We start from the raw sequence: 18,868 nt of genomic DNA, 5'->3' as shown, positions 1-18,868 counted from the left end.
CTGGATTTTCCACATATATCTTTGTTAATATATCCAAAACTGAACTCATTATCTTTCCCCAAAAACCTTCCCATCTTCTAAACTTCCATATTACTGTAGAGAGCATTACTATTTACTATATATATGACTATATGTATGACTATACAGTCATCCAGACTTAAAACCTAGGTGTCATCTTTATTTTATTTTATTTTTTTTGGCAATTGGGGTTAAGTGACATGCCCAGGGTCACACAGCTAGTAAGTGTCAAGTGTTTGGTCTAAGGCCGGATTTGAACTCAGGTCCTCCTGACTTCAGGACCGGTGCTGTGTCCACTGCACCACCTAGCTGCCCCTAGGTGTCATCTTTAACTACTCACTCTCATTTTCCTCCCATATCCTGTCTATTGCTGAATCCTGTCAGTTATACTTTCTGACCAACATGTCTCACATATGTCCCATTCTTAACTCTGACATAGCCACCAGCTAGGTACAGGACTTCGTCTGACATCTAGATTATTATGGTAGCCTGCTATTTGGTCTCTCCACTGCAGTCGATCTTCCATTCAGTGGCTGAAGTAGTTTTACTAAAGCACAGGTCTGATCCTGTCACTCTTCTACTTAATAAACTCAATAAACTCAGAATTCCCTGGTTTCTTTCATGACTCATCTCAAATCTGGTTTTCAGCAAGAAGCCTTTCTCTTCCTCTCACCACCTCCACTGTTTCATGCTAATGCCTTTTCTCTGATGTTACCTTCATTTATCTTGTATATATCTTCTTCCCACATTGTTGTTTGCCTGTTGTTTCCCCCATTAGAGAGTGAACTCCATGAGGACAAGGACTATTTTTCTCTGTATCCCCGAGGCTTATTCTGATGGAGCTTATGGAGCCCAAATAAATAACATAATATAATACAATATAATTAATATCTAAATAAATAAGGCTTGTTGACTTTTGGATATAGGTAGATGGGACTTCTATCACAAAATAATTAAATATGGCCTCTGGTGCTATAAGCTGAAGAGCTGCAAGACTTCTCCAGTTGTAGGGGGAAAAAAAAGCCATATGGCAGAAGAAGACCAGAAAATGGCAGCTCAGTGGAGCTTCCACAACAAAGGCAAGCGTGATGACATCACCCAGGGGCACTAGCAGTCTGTTTCCTCATTGGATTTCTATTTTTGTCTTTCTCTTAATAACACTTTTAATAACACTTTCCTCAGTAATATTATGAACTGTGTGTTTACAAATAGAGTGTTTACAATAGAGTGTCAGTATGCTAGGAGGTACCATGCCTTAATTTCTATAGGCTTTTTGGTTACCCATGAGCCAATGGAGGGAGAAAATTCCTCAAACTGTACCTGGACATTTTATGCTATGAGAGCATTTCTCACACAAAGGTAATGATCAGATTAGTTTGGGGAAAAACCTAGTGAAGCTAGTCAAAAAGTAACTGGATAAAAGGTAACAAGTGGAGACACCCTCTCCCTTGGGTGCTTGTACTAGGGAGGAGGGAATGTTAGAAGAGCCTTATGCTGTTGTAAAAAAAAAAAAGTTACTCTGAACAGGAAGGGAACCATTACCCCCATGCAGGAAAACCTGTTTTGCCTGAATATAGGTATTTTGGACATGGTCAGTATTTGATGTGCACTGATCAACAGGTGTTGATGTGCTATTATCCTCTCTAAGCTGATGATTCTCAAATCTGCTTCTCCATCCGTAACATCTCTGCTGACCTCCTGGCTTGAATTTTCAACTGCCTATTGGACATTTCAAACTGGATTTCTCATAGATATCTTAAAATCAGTATGCCCAAAACTGAGCTTATTAGCTTTTTTTCACATAAAAGATATTTTGTTACAACACTGAACAATTAAGGACATAAAACTTCAGTAGGATTTTAAAATGTGTTCTTCTATTAAAATTATTAATAGAAATAAGAACCAATATCATGGTCACATTGTCAAAACCCCAAGAAAACAAATAATTAACTTACATTTAAAAGTCCCTTATTAGCACCTTTCTTTCAGAAATCACAATTATTTTCAAGTAAAACTTTCAGTATGTGCTTGGAGACCGTGAACAATATGTATTTATAGAATTGTACATGGCTTTGACTGTCCTGATTAGCTGATAAAGTTCTTACATAGCTTTGCCCTATATGGTTTTAGTTTCCATCTTTTGTTTCTTTTACATTATTTGCTTGATCTATCGCTTTTGCTTCTTCAGTTGTACCATTAGACTTTGTTTGAAGAGTACTCTACATATTTTGTACTTATTGATTTTTTTTCTTAAAAAGGGAAAATTCCATGATTTTTAAAAAAGTCTATTTGGTGCTGCTATACAGTCTTCCTGGGCTTCTGAATTCCATGGCATACATTCACTTGTGTTTCCTCTTTGATTTCCATTGTATTCTTGAATGGTTTGTTTGTCTTGCTCAGTTTTTTATTCCTTTTTAATGATTTCAGCCATGGTGTCATTTTGGTTCTTTCTGTTTTTGTTTAATTGCTGCTCTGAGATTTTTTGTTCAGGTTTATCTTTTGCATTGTTTACCTCTACGTGTATATTTACAATTAGCTTCTATGCTTCTGTCATCTAGATGTTTCTGATGTCTCTGTTTCTTCATCTGCATCTTCCTAATAATCTTTTTGGTTTTGTATTGGTGTCAGTCTTGAAAGATTGATCCTTGGGATCAAGCTCATTGTCTGTGTCATATTTAGAACATCATTAGTGTTTCCAAGGCTTCTCGGCTCATTTACATGCTCTGACTTTGCTGCTGAAGAACTTTTTCTTTCCCTTGAGTTGGTTCATCTGGTTCAGTTAACTGTACAATGTCATTTTCATTACTTGTATTTGCTCCAGGACAGTTGTTCATAGGGAACCTGAGAGGGAATGCGTTACTGGAGACCTGTAGTGATGGTTTGAAAGGAACTTCCAATGGAGGTTTTATCACTTGACCAAGTTGCTCTGGTGAATTTTTCCTTTCTCTTTTCCATGACCTTGCTAATAGTTTTCAGTGTAGTGTGTTTCCTGATGGCTGATCATTGCTGAAGACTTCTTCTGTAATTTCTTCAGATTTTCTGAGCCTCAGAGTAGCAAAAACTAGAATGTGGCATCCATTGCAAGCAACCAGATAGACTATACATCTTGAAAAAAATGGATCAGTGTGGGGACAAACTGTCCAGTCTTAATTTTTCCTGTCAACCATCTCCAAATGTATACATATGGCTTGTATCTGATATTAAAGCTGAATGGGTTTCTGATGTTCAATAACCTTTGGTACTGAAGTCTTAAAAAAGTGCCAAAATTCAGTTGAACCTAACTGCCTAAGGCCAAATGTATATACTTCTTCCTCTGTTAAAACTTCTATATGCCTCACCTTCCCTGGAATTCCAAGAACCATTTGGGGAATTCTGTGATTTTTCAGTTGCTCAGACGACAGACCTAACTTTTCATTCTCTGGAATGGAAACAGAGAACACTCTGTTGTGACAAAGACTGAATGGTCATATGCACAAGAGATCCAGGAGGTAGGTCATTTCTAATAAACACTTGACAGAGGAACAGATTAGATTCATCTGTTAGACCAATCTGTTCTTCAGAATTGTCACCCCACATAAAAAATTCCCTGCCCTCTGTTATTGAAGTTAAAGTGTTGGATCTAGCAGGTAGCTGATTAATCCTGTGTTAGATTTTAAAACATTGACTGGATAAAAAGTAGTTCTATCTTCAGTGTCACCAAATCCTAACTGCCCTTAACTATTAAGTCAGTCTGCCATACACATTTCCTTCTGTGTATACCAAGAGGTGATTCCTTCCATATGCAGCAAATTTTTCCTTTTTAAGCTTTTAAAATTTTCAAGTTTTATACAAGTTGGCTTGCTGATTGTTGTCTGTGATCCTAATCCTAACTGGCCCCAGTTGTCGATGCCAAGAATGTAAAGTGGACTATTTTCTGTTCATCTTCATGTGCTGTATCATTTTTTAACCAAAACTTTCTGAGAATATTTTCTGCAAACCTATTTTCCCTAAAAAGTCAAAAAAGAGCCTGAATGATCTCCAGGGAGTCCAATTTCTATTTGGACTGTGCATTAGATGTCATTCAGTTCCTTGGGCTTTTCCATGTTAGGCATAACTTCACCATCTCAGTAAAAAGCTGTCTCTGACAGTTTCTAAACCATACCAAAGGAATAAGCAAGAGAAATAAAAGCAGAGAGGTTTCTAAGCAGGACTTTCATTCCTCTAGACTATATGTACACAAACACAACCACATATAGTATATATACACGTACTCATATTTCATCACTGGCCATTATTCTTACAAATTATGGTCCATAAATCCATATTTTGTTCTCAGATACCTTTTTTTAACTTCTCAAATTTGTCTTGTTGAAGCTCCCATAATATTTTTAACAAGCCCAAAAAATATGGATGAAAGGAGTAGATTACACCCTGTTGTGCTCTCCTGAGTTCCTCAGCAGCTGGCATCTGAAGCTGTGCCTCACATGTGCTCACTCATCACACTGATGGTGTGCTCAAAATGCTGTATAACATTCCCTGAAAATTTCATGTTGCAGCTGTCCTCATCTAAAACCAGACATCAGAGATAGAAAAATGGGGAAGGATTTCTCTTTTAGAGACATGAAACCTAACAAGAATATGAAACTCAAGAATTAAAAGTTGGGCTATTTAATTGCATTTGTAATGTTCTTTCTCTCCCCAGGTAATGTAAAGGTACATTTTGAGATGCAGGTGCAAAGAACATAAAATATATGCAGTTTTAACTGAATGTGTCATGTGACTCAGTAGGACATGGGCTTGCTTAATACATATATGAAGCTGTGTAGGGAAAAGGAACACTGAATCTCTCAGGAATTCAGGCCAGATGTTATGAACCTTGATAATCACATTGTTCTTTCTGTTCAGAAAATCAACCCATTTTGACAGTCTAAAAATAGTGGGGAGGGAGATAGAATAGACAAGGCAAGTGTCAGGACAGGGCCAGGCTTGACAAAAATACACCTGAGGAGGGATGTCAGAATTATTAGTCTAGCCTGGATGTGAGAAGACAGCAAGATGTGACATGCTGGCTTTCACATTGAGGAATGTCAGTGGGTGAATCCTTGTTGTCACTTCAGGATCATCTTTTTCATATAAGTAGCAAGAAAGGAGAATCTGCTTAAACCCAATGATATTCAGAGAAACACAACAGTAAGTGGTTTGGCTAGAGGCTTTCACACATGTACAGATTATGCACACCCCAGATACTTTGTACAAAACTGCTGTTGTAGTCAATTTAGGTCTCCATGTAACTTATTTGGTCATGTTTTCCACATAGTTATTAATTTTCTCTTAAAGGATTTTGGGACAGTTTAGTAACTTTCATCATAAGTAAATTCTTCTTCAAATTTACCATATTACTTTGCTTAAATTTCTCTGTTTCAGTTATCTCTTTCTTGCATCATAATTTGTGTACTTCTTACCCCCTACTAGATCATAAGCTCCTTGGTAACTTTTTTTTTTTGCTATATCTATCTTATGTCTAGAGCCTATGAAACTGTCCCTTTGTATGTAGTAGGCACTTAATAAATTTTTGTGAAATGAAGAACCTCTTTGCTTTGGAGACAAAAGATACCTCAAGCAAGAAAGCATTGCTGTGGATGTTAAGACCTCCACATGAAACTGAAGACCTTAAGAATACAAGTAGTATTTTCATGACCAATGCCACTTGAAGATGAGGCTTCAAAAAAGAAAGGCAGGTGTGAGAAGTTAAGAGTTAGTTAAGAAGAGGGTTTCTGATAACAGATTTCTGGAACATAATTTATAATATAGCAATGAGAGTCAGTGATGGAATGTATCTAATGAAGTATGGTAAAATATATTTGGCTAAAGTCTTAGAAAGTTGGTCAAAAAAACTTAAAGTTGAAAATTGAGGGGAAGGGGAAAAAATCTGTCTACTTATGTCTACAAAGCCAGATACCACAAGGTCCCTACTTCTAAATCCATTCTTTGTTCTCATTGAGACCTCCAATATCTCCTTCCTTCATGAATATTTTCTTATGACATTACCCTTGCTCTGACTCAAATCCCCTCCCTTTCCCATCTTTACCTCATAATTAGCCAATTCCACTGCACATTGTCCTCTACTCTAAAATCTGTCTGTCATTTATAATATAGTCATCCCTTGTCAAAAGGAATGTGCTCCTGAATGGAGCTGGAGGAAGTTATCTCAATGGGGTCTCACTCCAACAAGCCAATTTTTTAATCCTTCCCTAATTGATTTCCTACCTCACTGTCCACAAAAGTTTCTTTTTTCTCTTCAGACTCCCCACACCTTCACCCCCCATCCACCTCAGCTGAGGACCTTACCTCCTTTACTCAAAAATTAGGCCTATTTGATATGAATTCCCTCTTCTCCATTTCTTTCCTTAAACCCACTTGATAAAATCCCTTACTCCTTTTTCTCCCCAGTGTATGATAATGACACGGCCCTTTTCCTTAACAAGGCCAGCTAACTTATATGTACCCTTAATCCCATCACTTTTGTTTTCTCCAAAAGATTACAACCTCAACTTCATACTTTCTTAAAATCTCTCTCTCTCTCTCTCTCTCTCTCTCTCTCTCTCTCTCTCTCTCTCTCTCTCTCTCTCTCTCTCTCTCTTTCTCTCTCTCTCTCTGTCTTTCATCCTACAGATATAATATCCCTTTCTCAGTTAAATTCCTAGAAAAAATTTTCTACCCTCAAATCTCCACTTCCTCCTCCTCCTTCATTTCTCACCCCTCTGCAGTTTGGCTTCTGACCTCATTCTTTGAATGAAAGTGCTCTCTCCAAAGTTACCAGTTATTTCTTAATTGCCAAATCTCACGGCTTTTTCTTAGTCCTCACCCTTCTTAACCTTTATGCTTCATTTGACATCATTGACCACATTCTCCTTTGGGATATTTTCTTTTCTCTGGGATTTTGTGACACTACTCTTTCCTACCCATCTGAATGCTCTTTTTCAGTCTCCTTTCCTGAATCATCATCCAAATCATACCTCCTAAATGTGGGGTGTTCACCGAGGTGCTGACCTAGGTCCCCTATTCTTCTCCTCTCTTTTGGTAAACTCAGATACTCCCATGGGTTTAATTATCATATCTATGCCAAGGACTGCTAGATTTATACATCCGGCACTTGTCTTTCCCCTAAACTTCAATCACGTATCACCAATTGCTCATTAGACATGCTAAAGCATAAACTCAGCATATCCAAAAGAGAGCTTATCATTGTTCATCATAGACCCATCCATCTTCCAAACTTCCGCCGTTCTGTTAGTCTCCATGGTTTGTAATCTTGGCATTATCTCCAACTCACCCTCTCACCCCGCCGTATTCAAACAGCTGTCAAATGTTGCCATTTCTGTTTTCACATCACGACTGATACCTGTCTTTTTACACAAATACCACTGCAGTGAGTATGCTCTGGGTTCAGTATTCCAGTCAGGTTACATCTCCTTCTGGAACCACAGTTCACTTCTTGATCCTTGGAACACTGATACTGGGCTGATTGCAGTACCCAAAATGGACCCAAAAAAGGTCTTTTTAAGGTATATTGGGGTCAGGAAGAAGAGCACAGAAGGGATAAATCTTTGTTCTAAATGGTTAAGACAGTGATAACGAAAGGCACAAAAAGACAAAACTTTTATTTTGGTTTATTTCCCTGTTTCCAAAGAGAATGATCTATGGACTGGGAACAACAAAAATAAAAATGGCTAAGGGGATGTTGAAGTCGAAGACAAGTGACATGGTGAAATGAAACAGTAGGTACAAGGTGCCACAGTTAAGTTAACTAAATTCTAGGATACCTAAAGAACTAGAGAATATGATTGCTACATCACTCTAGGTAACTTTTCAGAAATCATGGGGAATGAATGGGAGAGATGTTGAAAAATGCCCCAGTTATGAAATAGAAAGAGTCTTCAAACCATAAGTCAGTGAACTGACTTCTATTCCTGATTCATTTGTACTTTGAGTCAAAATAATGAGCTTTCTAAACTGCCGAGAGTCTAATGAATGCAAAAAAAATCAGAGTTACACAGATGTATAGTAAACGTTAAGCAGAAGAAGGAAGCAAATGAAACAAAATTGGCAAAGTACTGAGGATTGCAAAATAACTTCTAAAAGAATTGAAATATTTTGCCTCTTTGTACAGGAAACTTTCACCTTCAACTATCATCTATAAACAAGAAGTGCTTAACTAAGCAATTAGTTCCATTGACTTTTCAGTCATTCAAAGTAGAAAAGATGCTACCATTCTATTTGAGACCATACTTTAGGACAGGGGTGGGGAACCTGCAGCTTCGAGGATACATGTGGCCTTTTAGGCCTTTGAGTGTGGCTTTTTGACTGAGTCCAAGTTTTACAGAACAAATCCTTTTATTAAGGGAATTTGTTCTATGAAGTTTGGATTCAGTCAAAGGGCTGCACTTGAGGACCTAGAGGGCCACATGTGGCCTCGAGGTCACGGGTTCCCTACCCCTGGTTTAGGATCATAGACAAGATCCAATGCTTTGAGAACCTATTGCTAGAAATAGCTCCCCAGACGTACACTATCCTAAAATGCAAAGGCTCAGAATGTCCCTACTCCGAAAGCTTTCCTTGACTGAATTCTTCCCATCCTCATAACTTCTTCATTCCCTTTTGCATAGCATTCATTTTAAGCAGAATTAAGAATAGTGAATCTACACTGACTACTAAAAAAAATATTGGAAAGATGTATCAAAAGAATTTGAGGAAGGCCCCAGTGGTTTTAGTCAGAACCCTTGTGGAAAATTTATGGAAAGACATAGACAAAGAGTCTCATCGGGTGAGGTGTGAATGGATTGTGATCTGTGTAACTGGAGGGAATATTCTTATCAGTGAGACGGCAGATTCACCAAAGTATGGGAGTGCTACATTTGCAGATGGGATTGTAGATCAATATCAATTACATCCCCCAACACATTTGATAAAGTATAGGGCATAGACTTTTGTCAGAAAGGAAGCATTTTTTATAGAGCTGAACAACTGCTCTAGCTTGGTGCTGAAGGTACTGTGTTTTGGGATGACACAGCTTGAGATGACACTCCTGGATTGGCCCCTGTGTGTGGTTGTGTTGAAAATTATTGGCCACCGAACCTGGAAGAGCCATCCAAGCTATGGGTTAATGGAAGAGTTGAGGAGAAACAATTCTTACTCTCTTTTCCAGTGCTTTCTCTCCCTCAGACTTCCACAAAAATAGGGGAAGGGATTTCTCTCCCATCTCCACCCCATTTCTCTACCAGTAGAGACAGCTAGGTGACACGGGACAGAGGCACTGGACCTGGAGTCAGGAAGACCCAAGTTCAACTTTTACTTCAGACACTGTGTTATTGTGTGATTCTGTGCAAGTCGCTTAACCTCTGTTTCAGTTTTCTCAACTGTAAAATGGGGATAATAATAGCACCTACCTCCCAGGGTTATTATCAGGATCAAATGAGACATCATTTATAAAGTGTTTAGTACAGTGCCTGGCATATAATAGGTGCTTAATAAATGCTTGTTTCCTTTTTACAAGTATATGGTAGCAAGAACATGTGTCTGCCTAGGAGAACTCCAGTCCCAGGCTAGCTTTTTCTGCTTTCTGTTTTCTTCTCAGAGTACAGGCCAGCAATCTGAAATTCTAAGAAATGGATATATTCAGAGTCAGCAGTAAAATTTGAGGGTATTATCATAATTCCAGAATCAGGTGCCCTCTGCCCAGCAGTAGGTGATTTCTGCAATAATATGTTTCTTAGAAGTGACTACAGACAGGATCGTCCTGAACTTGATGGACTAAAGAGAGCCATGCCCCAGCTATCCAACAGATCCTCACCTTATGAGATGCTCATGCAATACAGGTCTGAGAAGAACATAAAAGTGAAATATCTGTTCCTTAGTTCCACTAAGCACTTTTACTTTTAAGGAGGAGTGCAGTGGGTTAATAGATGAGTTTTATGTTTTCTGTATGTGTTATCATATATATATATATATATATATATATATACATATATATGTATATATACACATACATATATATGTATGTATGTATGTATATATGTGTATATATGTATATATATGTATATGTCTATATGTATGTTTGTGAGGCTTTTGAATCTTATATAGTCGCTGTGGTTCACTCTTCAGTTGTTTTCAGTCATGTCCAAATCTTCATGACCCAATTTGGGGTTTTCTTGGCAAAGATACTAGAATGGTTTGCCATTTCCTCCTCCAACTCATTTTACACATAAGGAACTGAGGTAAACAGGGTTACATGACTTGCCCAAGGTCACACAGCTAGTAAGTGTCTAAGGCCAGTTTTTTAAATTAGGAAGATGAGTCTTCCTAACACCAGGCCTAGCACTCTATCCACTGTGCCACCTAGCCATCTCAGTCACTGTGGTAAACAGAAAAAAAATAACAAACCTCAAAACACTGTGCTATACCTGATATGATACATTCACTGAATGCCTTTCAGAAAGAGATTCTGTTACCCATTTGGGGGGGAGAACATAGATGTGAACTATACCTGACTGATGGAGATGAAATGTAACTTGCTTACTGTGACAGGAGGAGCTAAATGGCTTTAAGACCCAACCTACAGGGAAATTGCTATCAAAGGGGAAGAAGTCATAATAGGGTAAGTAGGGTAAAATAAGGAAAAAAGACTGAAATTACCAAATATCCCAGGAGGAAGAAAATCCAGTTGATGACTGTGAGCAGAAGCAGATAATAATAACAGAAGGAAATGTAGCCTCCAGACCAGCGGGAAAAAAAAAAGTCAAGGCATCTATGAATAAATATTTCAAGACAAAAAAAAATGAATCAACACCTGATGAGGCACCTATGGACTCCCAAGACAGCATTGAGCTATGTATTAGGATGTTCCTGAATGGTTTAAAAGAGTTATAAATAAGCATCAAGAAAGCAGAATTTATGGCCTACACAACAGAACAGAAGAACTTGAATCTATAGTGGCAAATCTGGCCAAAGAAAAAAAGGAGAGAATAACTGGGATAGCAAATATATAGTAGTAAAGGACAATCTGGAAGAAGAGAAGCAAAAGGCAATAGCATTAAAAGGAAACATGATATCCATACAAACAAAATTTATTGATCATGAAGTTAGGATGCATAGAGACAACTTAAGAATTAGAGGTCTCCCAGAAGAACACTACAAGTCAGAAAGCCTGAATACCATAATGCAAGAAATAATACAAGGAAATTACCCAAAATTTCTGAAAACAGAAAACAAATCACTGATCCAAAGAACTGATAAATCACCTCCAGAAAATAATATATGAAAGCCAGCCAGCCTGTTCCCTTATGCATAGCTATATGCATAGCTATTCTCATAAGGATTTTTTTGGAGATGAGAAATGAGGCATGTGTGTCCTAGTTGTTATGGTCTTGTTGGTCACCTTTTTAGAATGATAGCACTGTTTTTACCATTCTTTTGGAATCATATTCTTTTTTTTTTTTTTGTTAGGCAATTGGAGTTAAATGACTTGCCCAGAATTACACAGCTAGTAAGTGTCAAGTGTTTGGTCTGAGGTTGGATTTGAACTCAGGTCCTCCTGACTTCAGGGCTGGTGCTCTATCCGCTGCGCCACCTAGCTGTGCCAGAATCATATCCTTTTCAACAAAATTGGAAATTCCTCCCTGAGGCCTATAAAATTATGTTGCCTCCAGGGGTATTATAAGGTTCAAAAGAGATAATGGATTTAAAGTATTTTGCAGACCTTAAAGCACTACATAAATGCCTGTTATTGTTATTATGATTATTAGCCAATAATCACCAGGCATCCAGTCTGGTGATGTCATCATCTGCTGAGCCTTTTACTGAACTGCTGAGCTTAAGCAAGGTTTGTAAAGCAGTATATGGGTGTGCTGATGAATGCTTAACCCTGTAGTGAAAAATGTATGCATACACAATTTTGTGTTTAAACTGCATTATTAACACTTTATTAAATTTAGACAATCGACAAAACAATAAATTAAGACCTGATTTGTGGTGATTGCCAGTTTTTGACGAATAAATGCTCACAGTGAAGATAAAGCTGGCTGCAGCCCAGCCCTTGTTATTTCCAGCGTGAAGGCCAGTTGTGGCTACTTTTCCTTATTTAGTTCTCTTCTTCCTTACTCAATGTTATTTCCATTTCTTCACATAACATATTGAGTACTTAGAAGATGAGATTGATTAGGTGGTGATTATACCATCGTCAATTTGAGAATAAATCACTACAGAAACTCTGATAGATCTATTCCATTTCATGTTATCTTTGTTACCCTTCTTCATTTTCATCTATATAAGTTTTTGGATTAATCTGGCTTAGCTAAGTTATTCTGCTGAGTTGCTTCCTCTGTTGTTTTTCACTATTTGTGAAGTGATATGGCTTCTAATCTTCTGTTATCCTTCTCTGTGTTGTTTTTCAGTTGACCTTTTATTTAAATTTGGTGCTGCCCTTGGTGTTCATATCTGTTTTACAAGCTGACCTAGAATTTCTGGCCTCCTTTCACCACTTTGGTTTGATAATTGTTTTACATCTGTAACTCCCTTCTCCCTCTGCTCTGTTAGGCCAGAAGATTAAGAGTGTTGCTATTGAAATTACAGTAAACTGAGGCACAAAGTTCCAAGCATGTTCAATTTAGTAAAGCATAAATTTACCAATAAATAGGACCTCAGCTTCCCCAGCAAAACTAAGATCCCATATTAGGGGGACAGCTCTCTTTTATAGTTTTAGAGACTACAGAAAACAGAAAGGCTAGCATCATAGATGGAGGTAAATATGATTGGATGGAAATTGGGAATGAGGGCTGGCAACGACCCCTCTCCTCTTCTGTGACTAAGAAACGTTCATTGTTTGAGTCCAGCTGCATCTAATGAAAAAGAATGTAAAGGAAGGAGGCTTAGAAGTACTAGATCTTAAACTATATTATAAGGCAGTAATTATCAAAACTTTCTGGTACTGGCAAAGAAATAGATAAATCAGTAGAACAGAATAGGTATACAATTTACAGTAGCAAATGACTATAACAACCTTGTACTTGACAAGTGTAAAGATTTAAGCACTGGGGATAAGAATTCAATATTTGGTAAAAATTGCTGGGAAAGCTGGAAAGCAGTCTGGCAGAAATTGAGCATTTCTTACAGTCCAGGAGTGGGGAACTTGCAGCCTCAAGGACAGATGTGGCTCAGGCGTGGCCCTTTGACTGAATCCAAACTTCACAGAACAAATCTCCTTAATAAAAGGATTTGTTCTGTAAAACTTGGACCGAGTCAAAAGGCGGCATCCAAGGACCTAGAAGGCCACTTGTGGCCTCAAGTTCCCCACCCCTGTTTACACCATTTACCAAGATAAGGTCAAAATGGATACATGACCTAGATATAAAGAGAGATATTACAAGAAAATTAGAAGAACATGGAACATATGACCTCTATCAGACTTATGGATAGATGAACAATTTACGAATAAGCAAGAGATAGAAAGTAGAATGAGGTGTAAAATGGATAATTTAGATACATTAAATTAAATAGGTTTTGTACAAGTAAAATAAATATAGCCAAGATCAGAAGGAAAGCAGAAAATTAGGGAAAATTTTTCTGTAGTTTCTCAGATAAATACCTCAAATATATGAAGAACTTTGTCAAATATATAAGAATACAAGTCATTCTCCAGTTGAGAAATGGTTAAGAGATATGAATAGGCAGTTTTCTGATGAAGAAATCAAAACAATTTATAGTCATGAAAAAATGCTCCAAATCATTATTGATTAGAGAAATACAAATTAAAACAACCTTGAGATATCATTTTACACCTATCATGTTGGCTAAAATGATTTGGAGGGGAAAGCAACAAATGTTGGAATGGATGTGGAAAAATTGGAACACTAATTCACTGTTGGTGGAACTGTGAACTGATCCAACCATTTTGGAGAGCAATCTGGAATTACTCCCAAAGAGTTGTTAAATTGCCTATACCCTTTGAACCAGCAATACCACTACTAGGTCGATTTCCCAAGATGATTAAGGAAAAAGGAAAATAACCTATGAGTTCGAAAATATTTTATAGCATCTCTGTGTGTTGGCAAAGAATTGGGAATTGTGGGAATACCTTTCAATTGGGGGATGGCTAGACAAGTTTAGTATATGATTGTGATGGAATACTGTCCTATAAGAAATGATGAGTTTGATTTTAGAAAAACATGGATAAACTTGCACGAAATAATGAATAATGAAATAAGCAGACCCAAGAGAATGTTGTATACAGTGACAGCAGTATTGTTTTAAGAACAACTTTGAGCGATTAAGTCATTTTGACTATTATAAATACCCAAATTAACTGCATAGAACCTGTGAAGGAAGATGCTATCTGCATCTAGAGAAAGAATTGATATGATTTTACATAGATAGATAGATAGATACATACATACATACATACATACACACATACATATTTGTGTCTGATGGTAGCCATCTCTAGGGTGGAGGGGGTGGTAAAGGAAGAAAAAAAGAAGAAAGTTACATGATAACATTATATATTTAAAAGGAATAGCAAGTTGTACATAATAGATTTAGAGTTTCATGTGTACTCATCTTTTTTTTTCCTATTCTACTGTTATGGAAATGTTTGTTTTATTTCTTAAGTTCAAAATAAAATAAATTTAAAAAATAGAGATAGCAAACCAGAGTTCTTTGGATAACAAACCAGATCAGACTCCTTGATATCTACCTGCCTCCTCCAAGGGTAACAGATTTCCCTGACAGAAGACCAGAACAGTGATTAACAGGAGAACTGGATTTCAAAACTTATTACAGGCCAGCCAAATTTCTGAATTAAGTTCAGAGACAAAGAAACATGACTTGGGCAAGTTATAGGAGAAAATGAATTAACTACAAATAGGATGGATTAAAAAGGCACAGAATCAATTGGATAATTTCAGGAGGGAATGAGATATGAGGCCTTTGTTTTGGGTCATCCTAACCCATGAGGCTTCTGAAGGTGGGCATGCCCTGAAAGCCCATATAACAAACAGGTTATACAGAGTATATACAAATATTCCCTCTTCACACTTTATCCCTTAGTATTTCCACTTGTACAGCAGTCTGTAATGAAGAGGTGGCCCTTCTCACCAAGGCCAGCCGTTCATTGATTTCCATCTCCTTTCATCTTCTCCAGCAGATTGTTCCTACTATTATCCCTATCCTAATCTTCGGCATCTCCTTATCTACTTGTTTCCTTTCATGATGCTTGTCTTCCACATCTTGAGACAACTCTCATTAGATCCTATCAGCCTCTCAAGCTCTATCACCTTTATCTCTCCTTTCTTTCACAGCCAAATGCCTAACATAATAAAGCTTTACTCTTCATCACTCTCCTCTCCAGGACTCTAGCTCAGGTCCTATTTAATTTTCATTGGAACTATCATAATAGTGTTGGTACATAATAATTTGTGGTGTTTATATAATCTGATTTTAAGAGTTCACAGTAGTTTACACCCATTGCCTCCACTTCCTCTTCTGAATCCTGTGTGATCCAATTGCTTACATGTCGTTCAACTGAACTGCTCTCTCCAGAATTACCATCGATCTCTTAAATGTCAAATATAATGACATTTCTCAGTCCCTTTACTTCTTGGCATCTGTGCAGCATTTGAAATTGTTGAGCATGTTCTCTTCTTGGACATTTTCTCCTTTCTGCATTTTCGTGACACTGCTTTCTCTTGGTGTTCCTCCTATCTGCCTGATTGCTCCTCAACCAGACTATCATATGTGTAATTGTGGATGGACCCCAAGTTTCTGATCTTTCCTCTCTCCTCTCCACATCTAGTTAATTGCTGAGTCCTGTTAATCCTCCCTCAATAGCTTTCCTCTTCATTTCTCCCCTCTCCAAGACTCTAGTTCAGGTCCTCTTTTGGAACCATTATAATGGCATTATAGATCTTAAAGCCATGCTATTACCTTATCTTTCCTTTTCCATTCTCACATTCTATGTTGTATTATGTTCATTTGTGTAAGATGTCATTATCTCTGTTAGTATACTATAAATTCCTTGAGGGAGGGACATGTCTTTTTCATCTTGGTACCCCAGCGCCTATCACAGTGCCATTCGTATTAATATTTGTTAAACTGAATATGAAAACTATTTGTGCTGTCATCAACTAAGCCTATTCTCAACATGATCAAATGCTTATTGTCATTCATTCACATGGAATTTGTGAAAGTATATGATTGGAGCATTTTGCAAGCTTTTAAAAATGATCCTTCTGGGGCAGCTAGGTGGCGCAGTGGATAGAGCACTGGCCCTGAAGTCAGGAGGACCTGACTTCAAATCCGACCTTAGACCAAACACTTAACACTTACTAGCTGTGTGACCCTGGGCAAATCACTTAACCCCAATTGCCTAAAAAAAAAAAAATGATCCTTCTTGAAAATGAAAACATAGTAAAAGTATTTCTAGACAATTGTCTGGGAATTATTAAAAAGGAAAAAATGATGGAAAATGTAGCTAACTGGTTTTAATAAGATGACATATTGTTAATCATGTAATTTTTGCTTCCATATAACATTGGAATAGTTACTTGGGGTACTCATTTATATTCAGTTGTTATATGTATACATTTTCTTATATTCATGATGGAACACAGTTAAAAGATATGAACCACATTTTTTTCAAAGTTATCTTTCTACTAAGATTTTACTTTGCCATTTTAAAAATAAATCAGTTATTCAAGTCAATTTTAAAAATAGGATTGATCTTTGATATGTTTAAATCATTGTGTGAATGACTTGCCCATTTGAAAACAAATTATAATGTTGTCACAGTATAAAACGTTGGAAATTCAAATGAGCAGTTTTAAAAATTAAATCTCCAATTACTAAAAAAATTTTCTTGATCTTCCCAGTTTTTTTAAAACATTTCCTCCTCTTGAAATTATTTTGTATTCCTTAATATATTCTTGGTATTTATTTGTGCATGTTATATGTATTCCTCCAGGAGAATATAAGCTGCTTGAGGGCAGAGACATTTTTGCCTTTATATCCCAGTTCTTAGCACAATACCTTGAGTAGTAGTAAGTACTTCATAAATGTTCATGAATTATCATTACGTTATTTAGATCACCTGCATTTAAAAGTTTTTGATGAATTGTTAATTTTTGATAGTTAACCTTTCATATATGTGGCATGTGAAAATCCTTGGTACTGTTGTCCTTGAAAATAGTGTCAAGAGGGTCAAACATGACCAATAAGGCAGAAAAGAAGAACTTGTTGAGTCTAGTTGGGGAGGAGATGGTGTTCTGGGGAGTAGTAAATGAATATGATTAATGCGCCACTCTCTGAATGTAAACTAAAAACATTTTACTAATGTGTCATTATTTGTGTTGTTTATATAATCTGATTTTAAGGGCTCACAGTCTTTTTTTCTCATATCCTCAGTTCCCCAAAGTTAGATTCCAATCTTTGTTGTGGACTTCTTAGTATGTGATCTTTTTTTGGTCAACAGAGCACACTTCTGTTATAGAATACCTTAATCATTTGGCTATTAAAAAAAAAAAAGACATATTGCCCAATGTAACTAGTAAGGATTGTGATTCTGATACAAGAATGCAGGATAAAGATTCCTTGCCCCACTATCAGCCATCTATTTCTGTTAAGTCCCAGAATAATTTGTATGGACCTGGCACTTAATAATAGCCAAGAGCAGGAGGGAAGTTGAAAGGAATTTTTTCACCCCAGTCCCAATGGAGATTAGCCTAGGTGAGTGGTTGCTAATGCAAAAACAAAGCAATTCAGAAGACAAACGACCTAAAGGTTTTTGCTAATTGGTTGGCTGAAGCTGTGTGTTTGACTCAGAAAATGTACAGAATATTCTTGAGGCTATTGGTTTATTTACAAGAAGAACTGACCATTGATTGGCTTTTCCCTGCAGAGATCAACTAGCCACTGTGATTCAGCAGATGACCAAAAGATGGCAGTGAAGTGGAGAAATAGTCCAACAAATGACACTATCAACTCCTAGCTCAGTGGAAGAGGCAGCATTCAGCATATTAAATGACACTTCCAGACCAACAGATACCATCATTAGTGGCAGCTCATAGGCAGAGAAATCTTCCAGTTGGGATACATCTATGGGAACTTAAGTTACCCTGGCTATATGTGTTCCTTATGCCTGTTCTCTCTTCCATATGTGTTCCTTATGAATGATTTCCTCTCCAATTGACATGAGAATCTGTGGAATATCATAGTCTTAAATGTAAGGGAACAGAGAATTTGGGAAGAGGGGAGGAGAATTTCTTGTTTTTTACCTTACTATTCTGTTTAATTAAATAATGCTTGCCTGGAATAACTGTGTCCTCTGATTTATTGTTTTATTCTGACAAAAGAGAAAACACTGGTGAGGGCTCATAAGTTGTGGTTTTGAATGGATGCTGACCCAAAGCATGGCTTGAACTTTGGGCGGAATTCAAGGGCACAAAGTTGAGGGAAACTGATTAGGTAACATTTTAAATTTCTGCACAATTCTTATTGAGTACTCTCAATTAATTCTATACTAGCTTCATCAGCCGTCTTGCTAAACCACTTGGAAAAACCGTGTGTTTATATTGACATGTTTTTCTCTTTGTTCTACTTATTAATATTTCTTAATGTTTTATAACCTTGAGCAACCTGTTATTTCATACATATGCTGTATTTTGTAATAAGCTTGTGACACCTACAATTTGCTTGTCTTGGTTTTCTTCCTCTTCATTTTGCTGAATGCACTGAATTCCTTGGAGAAGAGAAATTAACAGAGTTTTGTGGGGGAGGTTGATTCTAATACCATAATTATTTAGAAAGGGTTTTGTTTTGTTTTGTT

General features: G+C 37.1%; 1 long non-coding RNA gene and 1 pseudogene across 1 annotated transcript in view; one reads left to right on the top strand and one right to left on the bottom strand.

Annotated features, from left to right (window-relative positions):
• Positions 1-18,521, top strand: part of LOC144457554 (uncharacterized) — a 29,269-nt gene extending 10,748 nt beyond the window's left edge. The window contains exon 4 of the long non-coding RNA XR_013486961.1: positions 17,942-18,521. This is a non-coding gene — a long non-coding RNA (uncharacterized LOC144457554). The remainder of the gene's footprint in view (positions 1-17,941) is intronic.
• Positions 1,957-15,171, bottom strand: LOC110197617 (X-linked retinitis pigmentosa GTPase regulator-like; annotated as a pseudogene).
• Positions 18,522-18,868: the final 347 nt, after the last annotated feature.

Source organism: Phascolarctos cinereus, unplaced genomic scaffold, assembly GCF_003287225.1.
Source record: "Phascolarctos cinereus isolate Bilbo 61053 unplaced genomic scaffold, phaCin_HiC Scaffold_5;HRSCAF=322, whole genome shotgun sequence".
NCBI classification, from domain to species: domain Eukaryota; kingdom Metazoa; phylum Chordata; class Mammalia; order Diprotodontia; family Phascolarctidae; genus Phascolarctos; species Phascolarctos cinereus.
Note: the sequence above shows the minus strand (reverse complement) of the source record. Positions and strands in the feature narration are given on the sequence as shown.